We start from the raw sequence: 21,868 nt of genomic DNA on the forward strand, positions 1-21,868 counted from the left end.
ATATATGGACATATTATTTTTCCACAAATGGAGGATATTAGACACATTCTTCTGTACCTTATTTTCTCTTTAAATAGTTTATCGTGGAAAACTTTTCCATACCGTCTTATACACATCACAGCATCAAAGTAACCTTTATTATTGAGTTATCACATTTTATTTTACTAATCCCCAATTATGGCCACTTGGGTTGTGTCCAGTCTCTTGTTTTATAAATAATGCCAAAAATAGCCTTGTCTGTTGAGCTTTGTGCATATATTTGAATAGATTGGTAGCATAAATCTCTGGATTTCAAATTGCTACATCAAATTTCTTTCCAAAGAGATTGCACCAGTTTATGTTCCCACCAATAATGTGTGAGTGAGAGTTTCCCCACATCTTTGCCAATATTATATATATTTTCAAACATTTTGGGCTTTGTCAAAACAACAGAGTGAAAAATTGATCTATCTGTATCTATATCTATCTATGTATAATATGTTTTAATGTTCCTGTTAATATTATGAATGTGGTTGGATAATTTTTCACATGTTTATAAGCAAATAGTATTTATTCTTCCATTAAATATGTGTTGATGTCTTTTGTTCATTCTTTCCGCCGGCATATTGGTCTCTCATTAAATTGTAAAAACTCTTTCAATACCAGGCAAATTTAGGCTTTGTATATAATGTCTTGCACGATTTTATTCTTTGACTTTTCTTGCCATTTTATGCAGGAATTATTGAGGCTTTAAAATTTGTACTATTAAATTTATCAATCTTTTCTTTATGGTGTCTAGGCTTTTGCTTTGCTTAGAAATACCTGATACTCTAAGATTATCTTAAAAAATATCCCATCTATTCTAGTCTGTGTGTTTTCCCCACTTTACGTTTAAATCTTTGATCTAGGTACAATTTTCTTTGTTGTAAGGAGTGAGCATATCCTCTTTTTTCCCCCTAAATTGTCAGCTATTTGACACAATACATATATGGGTGATCTAGATGTTCTGGGTTGGTTTGAATTGCTCTCTTTATTAAAAATAAAATTTTGATATGTACTGGGGGCAATTTCAAGATTCTCTATTCTTCTATTGATCTGTCTAATCACACATGTATACTAAACTTTTATTAATAATGCTTATTACCATGCTAGCATATCAGGTGGGTTAGACAAGTTCATACATATTAAATTCATAGGGGAAAAAAAGTGAGAATTATTTAAAAATTTCTAAAAATGCAAGCGCATATATTATATGTTATATATTATATATAATTTAAATACACTTTATTACATATATATTATAGGTTTTATATATATATATTTAGTGAATTCTCTTCTGGTTTCTAACAGGTTTTCAAACAATAGTCTTGATGGTTTCCACATATACACTCCCATCTGCAAATTATTGTGTTTCTTCCTTCCTAATTTTTATTCCATGTTTCTCTCTTTTGTCTAACTGGATCGACTGGTAATTTCAGAACAATGTTAAATCATAACAGTGACAGTGGGCATCTTTATCTTACAACAACTTTAATAGGAATTTTTCTAATGTTTCCATATGAATTAAAGTGCTGGTTCACTGCTGAAAATACTTATTTTTTCATAATAAAATTATCAGTCCTTTTTCATTACCCATTTTAGTCTACTCTGAATTTCATCAGATTCATTTTGGCACACATGGATCACATGGCTTATGTCTTCTGTGACTTATTATCATGGTGCATGGCATTAATAGATATTGAGCCATTTTTGCATTTTATGGAATGAACCAGTTCTGAGGCTCATAATAATTTTGAAACTCAATAATATTACAAGGCATTTATTCTTCAGCAATGGGTGTCAGTGCTGGGCAGGCTGAGGTTATGGCGGAGAGCTGCGGAACTGAATCGAACTGAGTGATCTCCATGGTGTCGGGTGAGTTCATTTATCATTTAGCCACATGTTCACCTAACAGCAGGTACGAGGTGCTGGGGAAAGAACAAGAGACCCTGTTTCTCACTCGCAGAGCCTAGAGATTAGCTTTTGTCTCACTTTGCTCATGAATAAAGTCATTTGTGTTTATTTTTGTTCCTACCCTCTACAATTGTTTTTATTTTTTCACTTGAGGGCTTTTAAACAAATAAAATGAATCACACTTAATCTGAATGAAAAGGATGGGTAACCCCCCAACTCATTTTGACCAAATTTATTTGAGAACTTTGGAAATATCATTTATGTTTGTTTGGGGACAAAAGCCTAATTTTTGATTCATCTAAACACAATAAAATTGAATAATTGGAGTGATGAGAGTAGGAATTTTATTTGCACATTCCTGCCACACCCCCAATGTCTGATCTTATTTCCCTTTAAAGTCTCAGTGGAGCAGTCTGTGAAATGTTAAATTTAGACCACTGGGCTCATGCTTCAAGAAAAACCAGGAATAATAATTAGTCCCAACAGTCATTCAGTTTGAACACAGAAAATGTTGAACAAGAAAAATGTTGCAAAAGTCTAAGGAATGCATACAATATCATTAATTGGAAAATCATAACAGTTATAATCACTTTTAAGTGATCAGTAGTAGAATTGCTTAATGCCACACTTTCATTTAACAAAGAAAACACTAAATTCAGAATTTGTGAGTTTAGAATTATTATTTTTTTAACTTTGAGAATGAAAAGAAAACCTTTTTGGACTTTTCTAATATGCAATATAAATTAATCACTAGTGCTCCCACATTCCACATACTACATTATGTCCTGAGGATGAAGCAGAAACATGCCTGAAATGTCCATTGAACTTATAACCTAGTGGAGGGAAACCGGTCATTAAAGAGATAGATAGCCATACAAATCAATAATCAATAATAATGTGGGCAAATGTGACTCAGAAGAGTATTTAGGGGTAGCACTGCAATTTAAACCCAGAGATGAGTCTTCCTTAGCAATCTTACAAAGTATTTGGACAAATACAGAGTAAAATATCAGTTACGGTTTTAGGACAGCCTAGTTTAGTGGTCCAGATAGCAAGCAATTGAACATCAATGTAATAAAGCAGAAATGTTTATCTCCTCCCCCAAACTCTACACTTTCTACACCATATTCTTATGAAATACATGGGGTTTATGCATCCTCTTGCTCATTCGATCATGCAATAATTTGTCATCCCATCCTTCATTCGTTCATTCAGCGATTGTTTACTGAGGAAAAGGAACATTATCCAATGCCAGGAGCACAGGAATGAGATAAGCATGTTCTCAAAGTGTTTAGTCCAAGAGCTGGGGCAATAGAGTAAAATCTAATTCCACGTAATGAATGCAACATGTGGGTACGTAGAAAATGCGATGACAGCCAGAGGCTCACAGAAATTGTGCAACAAATGAGGTTTGTAGAATGTGTCACAGTTCACACGGCATGTTCACACACTGTTGCTCTATCTAATTTCACCATCTCCCTGAGGACTTATCACCAGTTTACAATAATGGGTTTGATGTCTGGAGTAGTTGCAGGATTGGGCCAAATTCGAACATCCAGCAAGTGGCCTGTCCTCTCGTATCAGAGCCTGTCTTCCTTTTATTACATTACAGCACATTGATTATGTTTATCTAATAAGCATCTATTGTGCTAGCCATTACGCAAAGACCATAATTTATCCTGTAAGTGCATTTTATCCTTTATCTATTACATTGCGGAGGTCTCCAATGGGACTTTTTTGGTCCAATATTTAATAGGTGAGGTTAAAAAGGATTTGATAACATGAGGCAACTGCACGGAGTCAAACCTTGGTGGGCATACGGTGTCATTTTGTGCAGGAAACCAAAGTCTAGATGACTGCTTTCATCCACCTCAGGTTGCTCCTTAATGTCTTCAATGACCTCATTCTGAAAAAGTAAACAAAAGGATGATATTCCTGAATTGGCAGCTGACTCTTTCCTTTCACCCCAAGTCAGGTAATGATAACTGATTCCTAGATGATAATGGCATTAACCAATTTTAGTGTGAATCAGGCAGCAATAACAGGTGAACTATATGGAAAACTTGGACTGATAACATGTATTCTCTGTTCAACGTTGAACAGGCCTGATTGTGAAGGCCTAGTTTAGCGCTTGAAATACCATAGAAAGTCTTCAATTAAAAGTTAAAACGCTCTATGCATTCATGTGAATACACGGAAATGAAAGTTGGGATATGTCCCTACAGGATGCTACTATGCATTATTAAAGTTTACCAGGCAATTGTTTGCCTTATATAACTTTGGCCTTAGCTTTTAAAGGTAATTTTTGAAAAGGAGTCATGGTATATTTTTACCTACAAAAAGTTCACTTTTGTAAGAGTAAACTGGTTAATGGCATAAAAATTTCATTTAAAAATAGCTGAAAGAAGGTCAAGGGAAAATGGAAAAACAATGGTCCCACACTTTTACCACCATTTCTAGATCCTTTTTTTCATCTATTATTTGAAAAATATTTTTGGGATAAGCTATATTTTTTGGATGGATTTTTCCAAGGTTCTCTCTTTGTTGTGATTCTTATTTGCCATCAAACTGAGTGAGGGCCCAAAGGAAGCCAATCTTCCAGGCACAGGCGCAAAATGGGCGGGTCTTTGGAAATGTCCCTTCTGTTCAACCTACTGAACCATTCCTGTTCTTTGTGGTTCAAACCCTGAACAGTGCCACCTGCTGGTTCCTCCAGCAGGCTGCCAAGAAACGCCAAATCTAGAAATAAAGAGCGTCTTCTCAGAGCCTGCTTGGCTTATTGGGGTTTTCCTAAAATATGAAACTTGATTAAATCAGCTTGCCTTTGCAACCTAGGTGGATACTAGTGAAATCTTTCTTCCTGAAATGTATCCAACTCATTTTAATTTGATTAAGTAACAAATCAAATGAAGAGAAATAAGGTTCTGCTAATTAGCAATACTATTGCCGGTGTTATTCTTAAGCCTCGAGGGGATCAGACCAAACAGATGCTTCTAATGATTGTTTTCAACACACACAGGGATATTTCAGTCTGTTTTCTGAGGTGCTCTTTGCTGTAAGCAATTCAAAGAAACAGCACCGGCTGCCCAGGGTTATTCTTTTTGCAGTTTCATTTCTGATGAGCTAAGTCCTAACACAGGGATGGAAGCGTTATGAGGAGTAGTATTTATCTATTATAAGGAACTTCTATCCTCAAAATTTGTGAAATCTGTGAACTACAAGTAACTACTCGAACATGCATTGATGGAGGTTTTCGATTTCATGCTTTACTCTGCTAACCCCGAGTTAATTAAAGAAACTCATACAGGAGTCCAGGGAGCTTCGGATGAGATGTAATAGAACAGCCACCTTGCGAGGTTCTAGTCTAAGTAAACAAATATACACATGATGAGAAATACGGACTCTGCATCATTCAATCCTCTAGCAACCTGTTGGATCATTTCAAGGATAAAGAAAATAAGGTATGGAGAGTTTGAATAGTGTGCCCAAGGCAACACTTGCTAATCAATGAGGGAGCCGAGACAAGCCTTTCGTGTCCCAAACTCTGCTGTATCTGCGGGCCCTGGGGCTCCATAACATTCTCTCCCCATTCAAAGTCACAGGGTTTACACGGGTCCCTGTGACTTCTTGGCAAGGAGAAAACTCCAAAAGGAAATAGTTTTCTTTGATAAATATGTTTTTCAGTCTTACTGGTAAAACTTTTATTTATAAGGACTTAGTGTAAAAAAGAATGCATGGAGTAAGACCAGAAGAAAATATAAGGCATATATTTGACACTTTGCGATTTTTATAGATTAAAAATCTAAGACAGATACTACAAAAAAAAGAAAGGATATACAAATGGCGAAACACACACAGACATATATATACATATATATACTATTTTTATATTGTAAATGTATATGTTTATATATTACAAATATGTTGATTTATGTTTTTATAACACATATTATACATCTATTAATATATAATATATTCATATATAATCATATTATATTCATATTTTCACAATATATTTATAATATATTCATATCATGTTCATTATACATGAATATATATTCATATTATGTCTATTAATATACAATATATTCATATTATATATATTACTTAGCTACTGTGACTTTCCTTCATGTTGTATATTTCTCGAATATATATATATGTATATATATATTTTAAAAGTGTGCTCAACTTGGTTAGTCTCAGGGAAATTACAATTAAAACCATACGCACCAGAATGACTAAATTATGAAATCTTTGGAAAGATTGGCAATATCAAATGTGGAGAAAATGTCGTGTAACTGGAAATCCACCAATGCCTGCTGGCCCCAAAGCATATTTCAAAGCAGAAATTCTCAAAATAGAGGGAGCTTTCTCTGCCCCCAAGAGCCGAAGAGAACACGAAAGACCCCGGCCCACTACTTCCGTACAGAACCAAGCAAGAGAGCGTCTGAGCGCATGTTCCATTTGCTATTTCACAACAGAAATGATACAGCTCAGACCCGGAACTGCGTTCAGATTTAATCACCCCTCTCTAAACCCGATCGCTGGCTGCAGTTTAAACTAATCTGCTCTGACTTAAAACTTGGTGGAAAAAGAGAATGTCCCTCCTGACAAACCGCATCACAAGATAGTACGTTACACTTAGGTAGAAAAAAATACATATTTCATATATTTAGTATATTTAAATTGTAGGGTATAGTATAGTCTTGGATATTATAAAAGAAAAATAGGCATCTGGGAGTGCCAAATTAACAAATACTGGCTATTATATACTTTAAACTTTTAACTATTTTATAGGCTAAAACTATTCAGAAATAGAGTTGCGGTTTTTCTACCTCTGACTTCTCCTGAGCTTAAGGACTTTGTCTTTATTTTTACTTATTTCATTTCCTTTCTGTGTAAGCTTCCAATATTTTGTTGTGTTTTTTCTCTTTGAGCATTTTTGATATGCTGTTGTTTATTGATTTACAGGTGCAATTGATAAATTAGGAATTGTAACCTCTTCTCTCTGATAAATGTTGTGAAAATCAAGTTTTTCTGCTTTTTATTTACCTAGTTTCATACTTGAAATTTTTTCAAGCGCTCACTAACCTTACCCATCGTTAGTGTAAGAACCTTCTCTAACGCAGGTTAAGGTAAACCTGCCTTTATGTTTTCTCCTACTTCTCTCACTACTTCACTTCCTAAATAAGATTGTTATCCTCCCTGGAAACATTTGGTGTTTGGCGTGAAGTGGGGACCTATCTTTTCCCTCTTCTTTCTCTCACTGATTGGGAATACCGTTTTTATATTTTAAACGTAGGCAAACATGCACACACTTTCACACCTACACACACCTGGGGTTCATTTCTGAGTGTGTTCTTTCCATAGTGAAGCTGTGTTATGTTCGTGTTAACTCTTTTGTCTTTTGAATTAAAGAATGTTAATTCTTTTGTCTGGGTCTTCTGACATTTGCCTCCCTTTGTAAACACATGCACAGCAAGCATTTAAACTTCACACTGACACGTTTGTCTTCAGTCCTTTCACACCCCAATTTCCTTTCATGAGTTCCTTCTTAAATTAATTTCTTGGTTGTTGGAATAACGTCTTTAAATACATTTTCTCTGGAGAGCACAGACAGCATGTTCTTTGCTTGTGTTGGCACCTCTTCTGTGGAGAGCTAGGTGGAACCCCCAGGTCACGAACTAGCAGCTCCCCTCAGATTTTTGGAGACGTTTCTCCTCTGTTCAGATTTCTGTGGTGCATAGGATAAGTTTACACTCTTCATGCTGTGGCAAGGTGTTTTCAGGAATTTTACTTGGCCCTGGGCAAGTCCTTTGATCTGGAGCTTGAGGTCTTTCTTTAGCAAAGCTTTCTTCTCCTTCATGTCTTCTGGTTTTCTGGTTTGGAGTTTTTCCTGTACCTAATTTGGAGCTCTGAGTCAGCCACCTATCAATTGTCATACATCTTTCCTTCCGTTGTTCTCGGCCATTTTTTCACTTCCTTGGCTTAGTGTTACTTCCTCACAGCTGTTTTTTATTTCAGCAATTCAGGTTTCTTCAGTATGCAGTCTGCTCTTCTTTGTTCCCACTGCTGTTCTCATTTTGTTTTTCTTTTTTGTCTCCATTTGTTAATTTCTGATTTCCATTTGCTTCTCCAAGGCTTCTGTTTCTACTTTATAGATGTACCTTCCCCAGAGCGTGTGTGTGTGTGTGTGTGTGTATGTGTATGTGAATTGATAAGAAATTTTCATAGTTACTCTTGTTAGTTTCAGTAAGATTTTGGTATATAGATACCATCCTTTGAGTAAGACAAATTATTCAATTTCAAATTTTAGTTGATTATGTAGGGAGAATTCAATTGGGTTCATGGGATTTAGATGTCCAAACTCATATTGATATGCTAACCAGAAATCTCAATATATATCTTTAACATAATGAGGATCACATCATATATATTCCTTTATATCTCATTTTTTTCTTATAACATCATATCATAAGCATTGTTTCTTTCTGTGGCTGCACTACATAATATGATTATGTTCCTCAGTCAACTTACATATACTCACATATTTAGGTTGCTTCTAATTTTTAGGTATTATAAAAAATACAATAATGACTATCCACACAAATCTCATTGTATTTCTGAAGTTCCTTTAGGAAATGTTCCTAAAATTGAGATTACTTGGTCAAAAGTCATGAATATTGTAAAGACTCAATACCAATGCCCAAACTGCTTTCCAGGAACGTTCTAAAATGTTTCCAGTCCTACTAAGAGCATATGAGATGACAATTCGCTAGGTAAAATATTTTCATTGTTCTCTTGTTATAAAGCAGAAGGCTGCCTCTCATGCTTAACAGCTATCTGCTTTTTTTTTCTTCTATAATTTGTGTCATTGCTCATTGTTTCGTTCTGGTATTAAGTATTTTCCACTTGTTTTCTAAGCGTTCTTATAAGATGATAAACTATTACAACATCTGTTTTTATATCTATTGCAATTGATTTTCATTTTGTGGAATGGGTTTTTTAATAAACTTGGCTTAAAAAATTTCATCATCTGGGATTAGTCAAATCAATTACACTTGAACTATCTTGGCCCGTGATGATCTTATTGGTCTCTGTCTTTTTTATCCTCTGTTGTTCGTTTTGGAAATAAGTGTCTGTGTGGATGCAGCTGTGACTGTTTTAACTGCCACAGCTATATTTTAGGCAATGAAAAATTTCCTGTATTTCAATTTCTATCATTTATTGAATCTATTTTTTTAGACTCAAAAAAATAATAAGGAAAAGCGTAAAGACTGGTTTACTCAATATACGAAATTTTTTTGAGCTGCTGACTCTACAATGATGTGTCTCTTTGTAGGGCAGCGATTACTCTTTTTGACTGGTTTTGCCCGCTTGTTTATAATTAACAGGGGATGTCTGCTTTGGTATTATTTTCTCACAGTCTTCAACTTATTTGGTTTATACTGAGTTAAATTAAGTACTTTTGCTGCGCTATTTTGTGTTATATTTAGGATTGGTTAGAAGAACTTAAATAACAGACAAATGCAATTGGAACCATCTATAGTGTAAACAGTGTTTCCCAATAAATGTTCTAAGACTGATTTTCTGCAGATGAAATAAGTACAAAACAGCATGCGTTAAAAAAAAATACCTAAACAGTGTGGTAATATAGAGCAATATTACATGAATTGGTAGGTGAAATATGTGCTTTTGATATTGCAACAAAAATATATTACAACATATGTGTTTAATATATCTTGCTTTTTGGGGGTGTATATTTCAGTACAGTATGAGGGAAAATTGGAGGGTATTGGGTGACAAGATGGGTGTGACAAACACCCATCTGAGAAGTCCTCCTATGTAGAAGTTCATCCTGACCATTAGCATCTCCAAGACGCTGGCATCTCTTGGTGAAGAAGCCTATTTTAACTATTTAACCCAGCACTGTGCAAACTTATTTGTCCACAGAGCCCTTGTTTGCTTGTGTGTGTTGTGTGTACGTATGTAAAACACGTACTAATATCATGAGGGATTACCAGCATCCATTGTACATTTGGGGAAATGCATCTCTACTCTTATCTGTTTAGGGTTTTTTTATGCATGCTGTTTCCCCAATACAGCCTGGATCAGACAGTACCATCTTCTCAAGGTCCTTCTCAGCTTGCAAAAGGCCAGCAAAGAATGTGATTTTTCGAAGAACTCTTGGTATCTTCATTAGGCACCAGCTAATGAGGAAATAAAGGTAACCTGCTCTGGATGGGCTTTGTAGGGATGGGTCAGTCTGGCCCATATCCCAGTGCTGTAGGAGAATTTGGCGCACTTTTGGGAATGTGCCTGAAGACAGGGGAGGAGAAATTGACATTTTGTTCTCCATGTAGGAGCTCATTTTCCCTGAAGCCCTCCTGCAGCAAAGTATTATATCATTATATGATGTTTGCTGGAAGTTTCTTTTACAAATTGTATTTTTCCCCATTTTATGTGGTTTCACATTCGTTAATTTTTCTCCCAGATACATTGCTGTGATCGCGTTATCTTCCTTTTCCAATGTCCATATGATGATATTTTAGTAGATCACCTGGTAGTAAACATCTTCACATTGCTGGAATAAACTTCATTTAGAAATTTTGTGTGTTTTCCAACCAGTACATTACAATTCCTAATGTTTTATTTTTATGGTTGCATATGTATGCTTGATGGAAGCTGGAGCTAATTATTCTATATTTCATTTTTTCCTTGCATTTTAAAAAATCAGTGTTACAGTAGTCTGACAGAATGGTGGAGGAAACTTATTGTTTAAACTACACACATAGAGTAATAAGTTACTTGAAATTTTCAAAGAACTTGCCCTTCAAATAAATCAGATTTCATGCAGTTTGGGGATATATTTATTTTCTGCCTCATAATTCACATTGTGAAATTGATTAATTAGTTTTTCTCTTTCTTATTGTGTTGATATCAGTAACATTTTTTTTAGAAAATAAGCAGTTTATTTGAGATAAATAATTTGTGATCATACAGTTTATCGGTATTTCCTTCTGTGATTTAAGATCTGTTCTATTGCTTAGTTATCTTAACAGGGAAGGATTTCATCAGTAATCCTCCAGTTCTGATGGAAGAGAATGACTTTAATGAGGAGGGTATCTTTTTCCTTCTGCGAGGATGCAATTTCTTTGCATCGGAAAATTAACTAACAATAGAACACCACCACTCATAGTTGTTTTTAATGCTTTTTTTAAATTTTAATAGGAAAAATAAGGTGGATGGCTTTAACTCATACAGGCGTCAGTCACTACTTATGTATTTTTTTAACTTTAAGGCAATTTTCTTAGCAATTTTATTTCCAGGTTATCATTAGGGAAATAATCTTATCACAGCCCCAATTCCATTACGTGTATATTCTTGGGACAAATAAGTGTCAGCAGGTGTGCCTAGAGGGTGGCGCTGATGAACCCAAGCTATTAAACAAAAACCTACAGGAGGAGCCAAGTGTTAACAACAAACTCATTACATCCTAACACTGAGAGTTTGACTCTTTAGGAATGCAACAAGGAAGCTCTTTTAGGTCAGGTTGTAATAGCTTATGCTCTTGGGCAACCACTACCCTCTGGCATGGTAGAGTTGGAGGCAAAACTTAATTAGAGCAGAGTTCTCCAACTTTAGCAAGCTCTGCCATCACCTAGAGGGCCTCACCTGCAGAGCTTCTGATTCAGTAGGTCAAACGCCGGACCCCAGAATTTGCACTTCTAAGAAGTTCCCAGATAACGCTGGTGCCGCTCATCCCAGGACCACAGTTCTAGAATCACTGAACTAGGCTAATTCCTAAGGTTCCTCAAACAGGTAGAATCTTCTACAGATGTGTTAAATTTCTTTCCTTTCTGAAGTTATCAGGTCATGATTGGAGTAGAGCAGAAATCTCCCACAGACACGCAGAATTACGTATGGGAACTATCCCATAGTTCTTCAGCTCATGAGTTCTGGATTGTTACCACCTTAAATATCCCAGCAGACTTAATCATGGCTGTTGTGATGTTGATGTTTTACCTTGCAGAAGGAATATTCTAATGTGCTTTTATATAAGTCTCTGTGTTCAAATAACCTCTCAGCATTCAGACTTACAAGGTTACCTTTGCTGTTGAACTACACAAAATACTCCCAAGGATGGCAGGAACCCTCTTCTCCACGGATACCTTCCTTTCCAGTGCTTTCTGCATGATTATAAGTAAATGTCACGCTGACTCCATTCCATTTAAAGACGTGGCCCATGATTCATCGTCATCTTTACCAATTCCATAAGTTTGGGCTCACCTATCTTCAGATGAACCTCTTTTCTCAGAATAGTTATATTTGCAGATTTCCCTGCAGAGATTCTTACTGATGGCTTACATTTTTTCGTTTTGTTGTTATTTCTTCTCCATAATGTATGTTCACCTTCAAGGCAAGAAAATTTCATGAACAGCGTTGAATCTGAGGCAGTTGGGAACCCTAATGACTCAGCTCATTCATTCCTCCTCCAAGAGGCCACCAAAACACAGGTTTCCTTCTGACAAGCCTCTACAAACATTAATAGAATACTATAAATCCTTTCATTAATACAAAAGTTAGTATTTTTAAAGTGCTATTAAGTATTCTTATCTTAGAACAATGCCAAGAAATCTAGACTTGATTCACAATTCACATTTCTTTTACATCTGAAGCTGATTAAAGGGAATTCTTTTCATCTACTTCATCGCTGCTATATCATGCTGTTTTTTCCAAGTGGGTTTCGGTCAAATAATTTTGAGTCAAAAGTAATGACTATTCAACTAGAAGATGTCTTTATAAAGAGATCTTTTTGGATATTTTCATTAGAAATTCTGTGTAAAACATTATTTGATTATCTTTACTTGGAATTGTTGATGCTTTTGGCTCATATCCTGATTTTTTTCTTTTTTACTGTTGTCAGTGTTGCTTCTTTGTTCCTTCAGACTCCAGGTTCAATAAAGTTATTTTATCCTGCATATCAGAGAGCCTTGCATATTTGATACTGAATACATTAATTTAAGGTTCCAATTCCTTGTATAATTCTTAGTAACTTTTCCTGCTCTAAACGATGGAGAGAGAACTAGGATGGAGAAAACTTTACTCCACAAAGATTTCAAAGTCCTGGATTCTGATCATGACTTTGGCATTGACTGGCCATGGAAAATTGGGGCAAATGACCAATTTGCCGGATTTCCGATTTCTTCTGCTATAACATGGTGATAGTAACAACATTTTCTCTGTCTGCCCCAAAATTTTTTGTAAGACAGAAATGAGGCCATAACTCCACAAGAACTCAGTAGATACTAAAATATCATATTATCACAAGCTGTGTTTCCTCTTTGCCTGAGGCATATTCTTACCTATCACAGCTAACGCCGTCACTCCAGCCAGGTCTGAAGAATGATAGAACAATTAGAATATCCATTCATGGATCTCTTTGATGTGTAAAATTTTCATTCTCCATGTTCAGTCTTGTCATAAAGGGAAACATTTCTGCTTTTTCCTTATGCCTCCACACATGTTTTTCAAGCACTGCTTCATTTTGCATACTGTTGTGAACTCCAAAAGCTGGGAAAAAACAAACAATTGTAGGGACGTTCAAATGGATCAATTTATTTATTGCGTCACTGATGCTCAAGGGTATCCCTATATCCTAAAGCAACACCGTTTGGGGAAAGATGATTAAACATTTTAGTATAATCCAAAACATTGTCCTTGTTTTTCTAGGGCCAGTGTGTAGAGACTGAATATGCAGCACAAGACAGTACACAGTTGAGATAATGGGAGTTTGGACCACAGAGAACTTCTGATATGATCAATTGTTAACCTTGTATTAGAAAAAGACGGTAGGAATGCAAAAATCCAATTGTGCTTGTACGTGATAGAGCTTCGGAAGCACTCAGGTGTACAGACTCAATTATTCTGAAACTTTGTGATTAATTAGAGATTTAAAAGGAAAAAAATGAAAGACCTTAAATCTATCTATGCTGGTTACATGATGTATGAACATCTTCATCTGCTTGGTTCTATTAAGAATGTGTGTGAAGAATCTTAAATTTTCCTCCTGTACGAGAGCAGTTTCACAATCTTGAACTCTCAGATTGTCAAACACCTCATTCCTCTTAACTGGCTCATTAAGTCCCTCCAGCATTCTTTGATAAAAAATGTTATTGCCTTACAGTTTTCTATCATAATTAGTCATTAGGGACAACTTGAGTAGCTCTGAATATTCAAAGGCAACACCGCACCTATGAACTGTATTTTGAAGAAAACCAGAATTCTATGTAGGAAATAAAAAGAATATATAAGACCCTCTAATGCAAATCACTCTCTTAGTGGTGAATTAAGGCTCAATTTTAATTAGATCAAAGTCTGGGATTCAAAACCATGATTCCACGAACAATGTCCATTAGAGGTATGCGCCGTATTGCTTTTGTTTTTCCCTCAACACATTCTAAGGAGAATTCCCTAGATTTAGATTTGTTTTGTCGATTCAGTTGCACTTTTGATTATTATTATTTTTTTAACCTGAGAGTAGAGTGAATAATGATTAACTTCAGAATGCTGGGAATAAAAACATAATTGTCAGTTGATGTATATGAGTATTATTGAATGGATCCCATTGGGAATAATTTTTACTCCAATGCTAAAATCACTCAAATAACGCTTGCTTTTCAATTAAATTCAGTAGAATAATAGAAGGAGCAAAATACGGCTGCTGACATTGCATTAATATTATGAATATACTTTACATGAAAATTGCCCATATAAGTGCAAATGGGTACACCTGGAAATCTGCATGTAGGATGCAATTTTGAAACCCATAATAGACACTCTATTACCAACATATAGACAGCATTCAATTCATTCATACTTTGTGCTAGCAAGTTTTAGGTTTAGAGGAAGAAGTTTACAGCAGAACCCAAAAATTCAACTAAATAATCTATGTACTATGGGAAGTTTAGTCTGGTAAAACTAGCTTCTAATAGGGCACATGTCCAGACATGGAAAAACAAACCAATAATGGCCCACTAGTGATCACAGCAGAAAATAATTTCAATTTTTCCTTAGATGATCTGTTGATAGAATGGAATAGTGATAACTAATAAATTATAGCTATAGACTTCAACTCGAACAAATTTAGCAAACTTACATTGAATTAAAAAAAAAAATAGGAAGTAGGGACCGGCCCAGTGGCATAGTGGTTAAGTTCGCATGCTCTGCTTCGGCAGCCCAGTGTCCTCAGGTTCAGATCCCCAGGCAGAGACCTATACACTGCTCATCAGGCCATGCCATGGGGGAGTCCCACATACAAAATAAAGGAAGGTTGGCTCAAGGAGAATGCGAACTCAGGAGAATCTTCCTCACCAAAAAAAAAAATAATAAAAATATATACATATAAAAGTAAAAAAGAGAAAGTCAAAGAAGAATTTGTCCCTTGTGATCATATTTATATAAATATCAAATCATAAATAACTGTGTAAATATTTCCATTACCAATATATTTAACTGTAAATATATCCAAATATTTAAACATATTTGAAATAATATTTAATATAGATAAATGTGTAATGTACACAAGGCGATATGAGAAAATAGGACAAGAATGCCTCCTTCAGCTTTGGATGTTCAGTGAAATCTTTCTTCAGAAATGAGAAGCTGATGCTCTGAGTTTTCAGATGTGTGGAGACATATACCAGACAGAGCAAACAGCTGGTGCAAAGGTGTAGGAATGTGAGAGAGACCACTGTGTTCTGAGAAATGCAAGAAAGCTGATATTTGGGGAGAGACGATGATGAAAAGAAAGGGTGAGAAACAAAGAAGGGAGTGTATATGTGGGCCCAAATTTTCACTCAACCTTTAATGACTACCCAATACGTACCAGGTCAAATTTATTTAAGCATGGGTTGGAGGATTGCAGATGTGATGCTCCAAATGCAATATTTAATGAGTACTCAACATCCATCAGGCAATACTTAAGCATGAGTTGGAGAATTGCAGATGTGGAGATCCAGGTGCAAAGGGAATGTGGTCCACGTGGAGATCTGAGTGCAAAGGGGACACGGTCCATGTGGAGGTCCAAGTGCAAAGGGAGCACGGTCTAAGACCTTACAGAGCTTGTATGCCAGAGTGGGAAGTTACATCCTAGTCATTTTACTTTATTGATTTTATTTTATTTCATTTCAGACTCTCCCCATCCCCAGCCAAGCATGTTGGCAATGACCTATGCAAGATTCTGAGAAAGGAGGAGGCTGATGGAAGGGGCCCAACAGGACGAGGTTGTCTGTTCTGCAGATATAATGCACAAGGGAAAAGAGCAGGTGCCCAGCTAAAGATTAGGTGGCATGGACTCTGATAATGAGTTAAGATGAATCCAAGGGAAATAACTCTAGTCATACGAATCTCTGGAGGTGGCTGTGTGTTTCATATTATTGTGAGAAGAATTTAATTTGGGACTGTATTAGGATATAATGGAGGCAAAACTTGTGATTTAATTTTGGCACTTTTATGCAGCAGCCTCAGCCAAATGTGCTGTGCCTTCTTTATAATAAAGAAGCATAAGAAAGAGAAATCATCACGCCTTGGCTAAAAAGATATTGTAGCCATTTAATAGTCCACGTAGAAGTGTACATGGGTTGGGAAAACAATAGAGTGAGACGGAACAGTGACAAGCGGGGAGAGAAAGGCACCTCATGGTGAGTTTCCATTTGGTATTAGCGGAAATGGTTAGCTGATGAGAAGGACAAGGGCCCATTTAGATTTGGTTGAAGAGTGAACCCAACTACAAGAAATGGTCACGAGAAGAGCAGCCTCAGGTGTGTTCTCTGTTCAAATTAGATTGTATATTCTATTTTAGAGAGAAAATGGCATGCTTATTCAAATTACTCTAGAACGTTCCTAATCAGAAGAGGTTAGGACCACAATGTGCCATCCCCAGGGGCCTGGAGTAGAAGTGGTGTATCTACCTAAATGAATTCAAGCCTGCTGTTTGGGGCCAGGAGAGAAGGTGGAGATAGTAAACGGTGGCCATAGGGAAAAATGGGAGAAAATAAGAAGGTGCATTTCTCAAAGTAGACATAGATGAGAAGCAAAAGTGACGTGGCAAGGATGATGGAAGGCATAGCAGAAAAACAACAAGATGCGAGGCAAGACACATTTCCTTCAGTAAAGACAGTGGGCCCAGTGGATACCATACTATAGAACTCATCTCAGGAAAGTAAAACAAAAGCCTGGGATATTCTATTTAAAATGAAAAAAGGCTATTGCTAAAAACACGTGTTCATAAATCTGAAGAGTGAATTAAAACGTATCCCATATGTGACTGTGTTTGAATAGGCAACGATATATAAGTATGGTAATTGTGAGAAAAGGAGACAGGACCGACCATACTAGGTAGTTGTTTTAAGAAACTAACGTTATAAAAGTAGTCCTAAAAGAGCATAGCCCCGAAGGATGAATTCTAGGATGTGCATGTTGGTTGAACACACTTACAGAATGTAGTTAGAGGAAAAGTAACCCAGTAGGATCTCTGCCAAAGAATAGAATTGGGGTATGTAAAGTGAGGCTCAGTAAGTTAAACATGGAATTACCCGATGACCCAGCAATGGCACTCCTAGGTGTGTACCCAAGATAAATGAAAATGGGCTCAAATAGGGACTTGCATGTGAATGTTCATAGCAGCACTATTCGTGATAGCCAAAAGGTGGAAACAATCCAAATCTCTATCAACAGGTGAATGGACAAACAAAACATGGTCTAGCCATACAATGAAATATCATTTAGCCTTCAAATGGAGTGAAGCAGTGGCATATGCAACAATGTGGATGAACCTTGAAAACATCATGCTCCATGAAAGAAGCCAAGCACAAAAGACCACATATTGTCAATCCCGTTTACATGAAATGTCCAGATCTACATGGTAAATCCAGACCAAAAAGTAAATTAGTGGTTGCCAAGGGCTAGGGTGTAGGGGTAGGGTGGGCAAATGAGCAGTGACTGTTGAATGAGTACAGGGTTTCCTTTTGGGGAGATGAAAATATTTTGGAACTAGGCAGAGGTGATGGTTGCACAACATTGTGAATGTATTAAATGTCACTGAATTGGACACTTTAAAACGGTTTATTTTATGTTGTGTGAATTCTATCTCAATTTTAAAAAAAGAGAAATGAAGCTCTAATATGCCATAGAAACAACCTGAAACAAAACCCAATAATCTGAGTAGCATATAAGGAATGTACATAAATGCTTGTAGAGCATTTTAAAAAAAAACTCTAAGCCAAACAAAAGAAAAAGAATACATCCACCACTTTTAAAATGCCGGAGAATTGCAGGATGTTTTTTTCCTGTTAATTTCAGCTTTATTTACTTTTTTTTTTTTTTGGAGGAAGATGAGCCCTGAGCGAACTGCTGCCAATCTTCCTCTTTTGGCTGAGGCAGACTGGCCCTGAGCTAACATCCGTGCCCATCTTCCTCTACTTTACATGTGGGACACCTGCCACAGCATGGCTTGCCAAGCGGTGCCGTGTCTGCACCCGGGATCCAAACCAGCGAACCCCGGGCTGCCAAAGTGGAACGTACACACTCAACCGCTGCGCCACCAGGCCGGCCCCTTTATTTACTTTTTAACTTTTTATTTTAGGATAATTATAGACTTTCCGAAAGTTGCCAAAACAGCAGAGTTCTGTATACTCTCTAAACCTCTTTTTCTAATGTTAACATCTTATGTCATCAGTACAATTATAAAACCAGGAAATTGTCATTGATAGAATGCTATTAACCAATCTAGAGATCTTATTAAGGTCTCACCAGTTTTACCCCTAGTGTTCTATTTATGGACCAGGATCCAATGCAGGATTCCACATTACATTTAGTTGTCTTGTCTCCTTAGTCTCCCCCAGTCTTTGACAGTTCCTCAGTCTTTCTTTGTATTTCACGACCATGGGTAACCTTTTTGAAAAACAATCAGTTATTTTGTATCCTGTCTATGCAGTGTGCTTAAAAGCTGTAAAGACCTCAAAACAAGAAATCAAGTACTTAAAAATATGAGTACTCATCTGAGAAATGGTTGCCAAAAAATTAAGCAGAAAGAAATAGCAAAAATCAGATTCACAAAAATCGGGAAAACAAATACTTTGAATGGTACCACCACGTGGAGCTGCAGAAACAAACATGGTCTCTACAAAATGGTGGAAGGGCAAGAAATTGAGACAGTGAATGAAGACACCAAGGAGGGGAAAAGAAAGATCTGACAGATGTCATCTCTTGTTTACAGTCTGAAGTGAACCTTAGTATCAGGTTCTCAAGAGTAGTTATGGTCCAGCTCTCAGCATCTCACTGTCCCGGCAGGACAAGACCATTCTTGACATAGCCTCTCTTGCTTCTTAACATATCATGTTCCCTAAACTCTGGGGCTTCACAAAGGCCTGAACAGCCACTCTCCATCACCCTGGCTCTCTGACTCCTTTCACATGGCCAGCTTTTGCCTTCAGATCCTGTGTTACCATCACTTCCTCCATGAGTATCTCCCCTCCATAAGTTGGAAGCTCACTACTGTCTCTGAGTTCAGCAATCTCTGGCGTCATACTCTACCAATGTTATTTTTTATCACTGAAGCATGTTTCACATTCTTCTATGAATATTCTTCAAACCTCCTATATTTTTTTTGTAATATAAATCCAATGTATTTTGAAGTAGAGGACTATTTATTGCTAAAAATAATGAGGCAATTTCCTCTCATTTCATTATGTGATGCATACTTATTTATATATTCTAATACTATATTTAACTTTAATGTACTCTGATTCACACCTGACTACTATTACCTCTAACTTCTACCTCTATTCTTGATGTGCTTATGCATGACCAGTCATTTTCCAAATAAGATATTTGCAGGCTCTTTTTTACTCCCAGTGCATATTTGTCTGTAGCAAATGCCAATAGCTTCTCTAGTTCCATTATGGTACCTCTACATTATAGTATATCCTCCTGAGTAGTGTCAGTTGTAGCCTCATTTTTCTAACTTATCCTTTTAGACTTTGATATAAATTACTCAACACTTCAGGAAAGTTTAGAGATCTCAAGGCAACGGTATTTTCTCAGAAGTCCCACATGTGAGTTTTCTTTGCTGCAATCCATTCTTTGGATATGTCTGGGTAAAATAAGTGTAGGCAGAAAGTTGAACCAGGTTTTAAAATCTTCCACAGTCTCAAGTGTATGGCCAAGAATTCTGGTAAATACTAAGATGTCTATGGTTGTTCTGGGCCAATTTTACCAAGAGAAACCTTTTCCAAACAGTTCCCAGGGATGATTTTCTATGCTACAATGCACCTTTCTGTTCCTTTACATGATCTTCTCTTGTACAATGGTCCCACAATCAAGGATGATTAATGAAGATGCTTAGAGGCCAACATGAGTATGCTCTGCATCGCCAAAGACAGAAGAAAGTGCTCTTGAAAAAGCCTTGTGTGTGTGTGTTTTATAACACACACTGCTCCAAAAATGTAGAGAAAAATTCACTGTGTTCATAACAGTGTCTGGTATGAAGAAGAATTTGCTCTCCAGTTGAGCCTGCATTGTCTTTGAGTGTTTATACTTGATCCGTAAAGCAATTATCAGACAGAGGTGACACTCTTCTCTCTTCCGTGCCCACACTCATCTGAGATTATGTACACAATAAGGAAGAGAAATTTCAAAATATGAAATAAAATGTTTCTTTCCCTCCTCATACTTATAAAAGAAATCCTTCATATTTTCAGGAAAGCCCTTATGTTCAAATGATTATAATGGTGTAGTTGCCGAATGCTAAGCTTTTCCCAGCTAAGATAGCCTTTTAGCACAGGATATTTTAAAATTCATATCTGAAACATCAATATCTCATCAATTTAAAGGGAAAGACAACCTTTGGGAGAGTATTATAATCTTCCAAGTGTTGATATAGAGCTGAAAGCTCCTTGTCTATGAAATTGCCCATAATTTACAGAAACATGATTGACAATGTTGGTCTAGAAATGGAATTACAGAGCAGGCAGCTTTGGGGAGTGGGATGATGATAAATGTCAGAATATTGAGGTGGAAAATAGTTTTGCCACTTCTATCAGCACTAAAATATCACTTGTACTAAAGTAATTGAATGAGATGTGTTACAAAAAGCATAATGTTATTGCAATTGGAAGATATTTGAAAAATGAGGGGGTTAATAATTTCCAGCTTTCTTTGGAGTATATGTTTGAGACATAACCATTGAGTAGATCTCAACTGGCTAGACCATTCAAAGTTAGGTAATTCAATCTACAAACTTGAATGTGCCCAATTTCATAATCTCCTGTGAACATTTTCATATCCCTGAAATCTGTTGAGCTTTGGATGGATTGATTGGTTCTTCTATCCCATCACAACTTTGGGAGAAAATACTGTTATTTTGGTGTTGATACTTTATTTATCTCCTGTTGAGAAAGAAGTATTTGCATGTTTTATGATGCTTTCAAATGATGAATTAGAACTGTTACAGAAAAATAGAGTGCCTGGGTTCCAGCCATCGGGCAGATAGATTACCACTATGCTGTGTGAGTAATACTTTATAAACCCATTTGTCACAGAGAAGAGGTGTCACGTGTAATCTGATTCATTGCATGTAATGGATTGGGTGAAATTTACTTAGATTTTCAGCAACGCACGTAAAATAACTAACTTAACCCATCAGCAAACTGTATTTTATCTTTTAAATCTTATTAGGGCTCCCTGGTCCAACACAAAGAATAGGTGGCTGTGTTTGAACTGGCATCAGTAAGGGGCAATGTCACGATCTGCTACTGCAAATCACAGTCAAGCCAGTCCCATTTAAGCTGTTCACTTGACATAAGAAGACTCGTATGGCCATATACGTGGTATAATGATCTACTTAAGTACATGTGGTCTTTTGTCAAAGAGGTTT

The sequence above is a fragment of the Equus caballus genome, chromosome X, assembly GCF_041296265.1.
Source record: "Equus caballus isolate H_3958 breed thoroughbred chromosome X, TB-T2T, whole genome shotgun sequence".
NCBI lineage: Eukaryota > Metazoa > Chordata > Mammalia > Perissodactyla > Equidae > Equus > Equus caballus.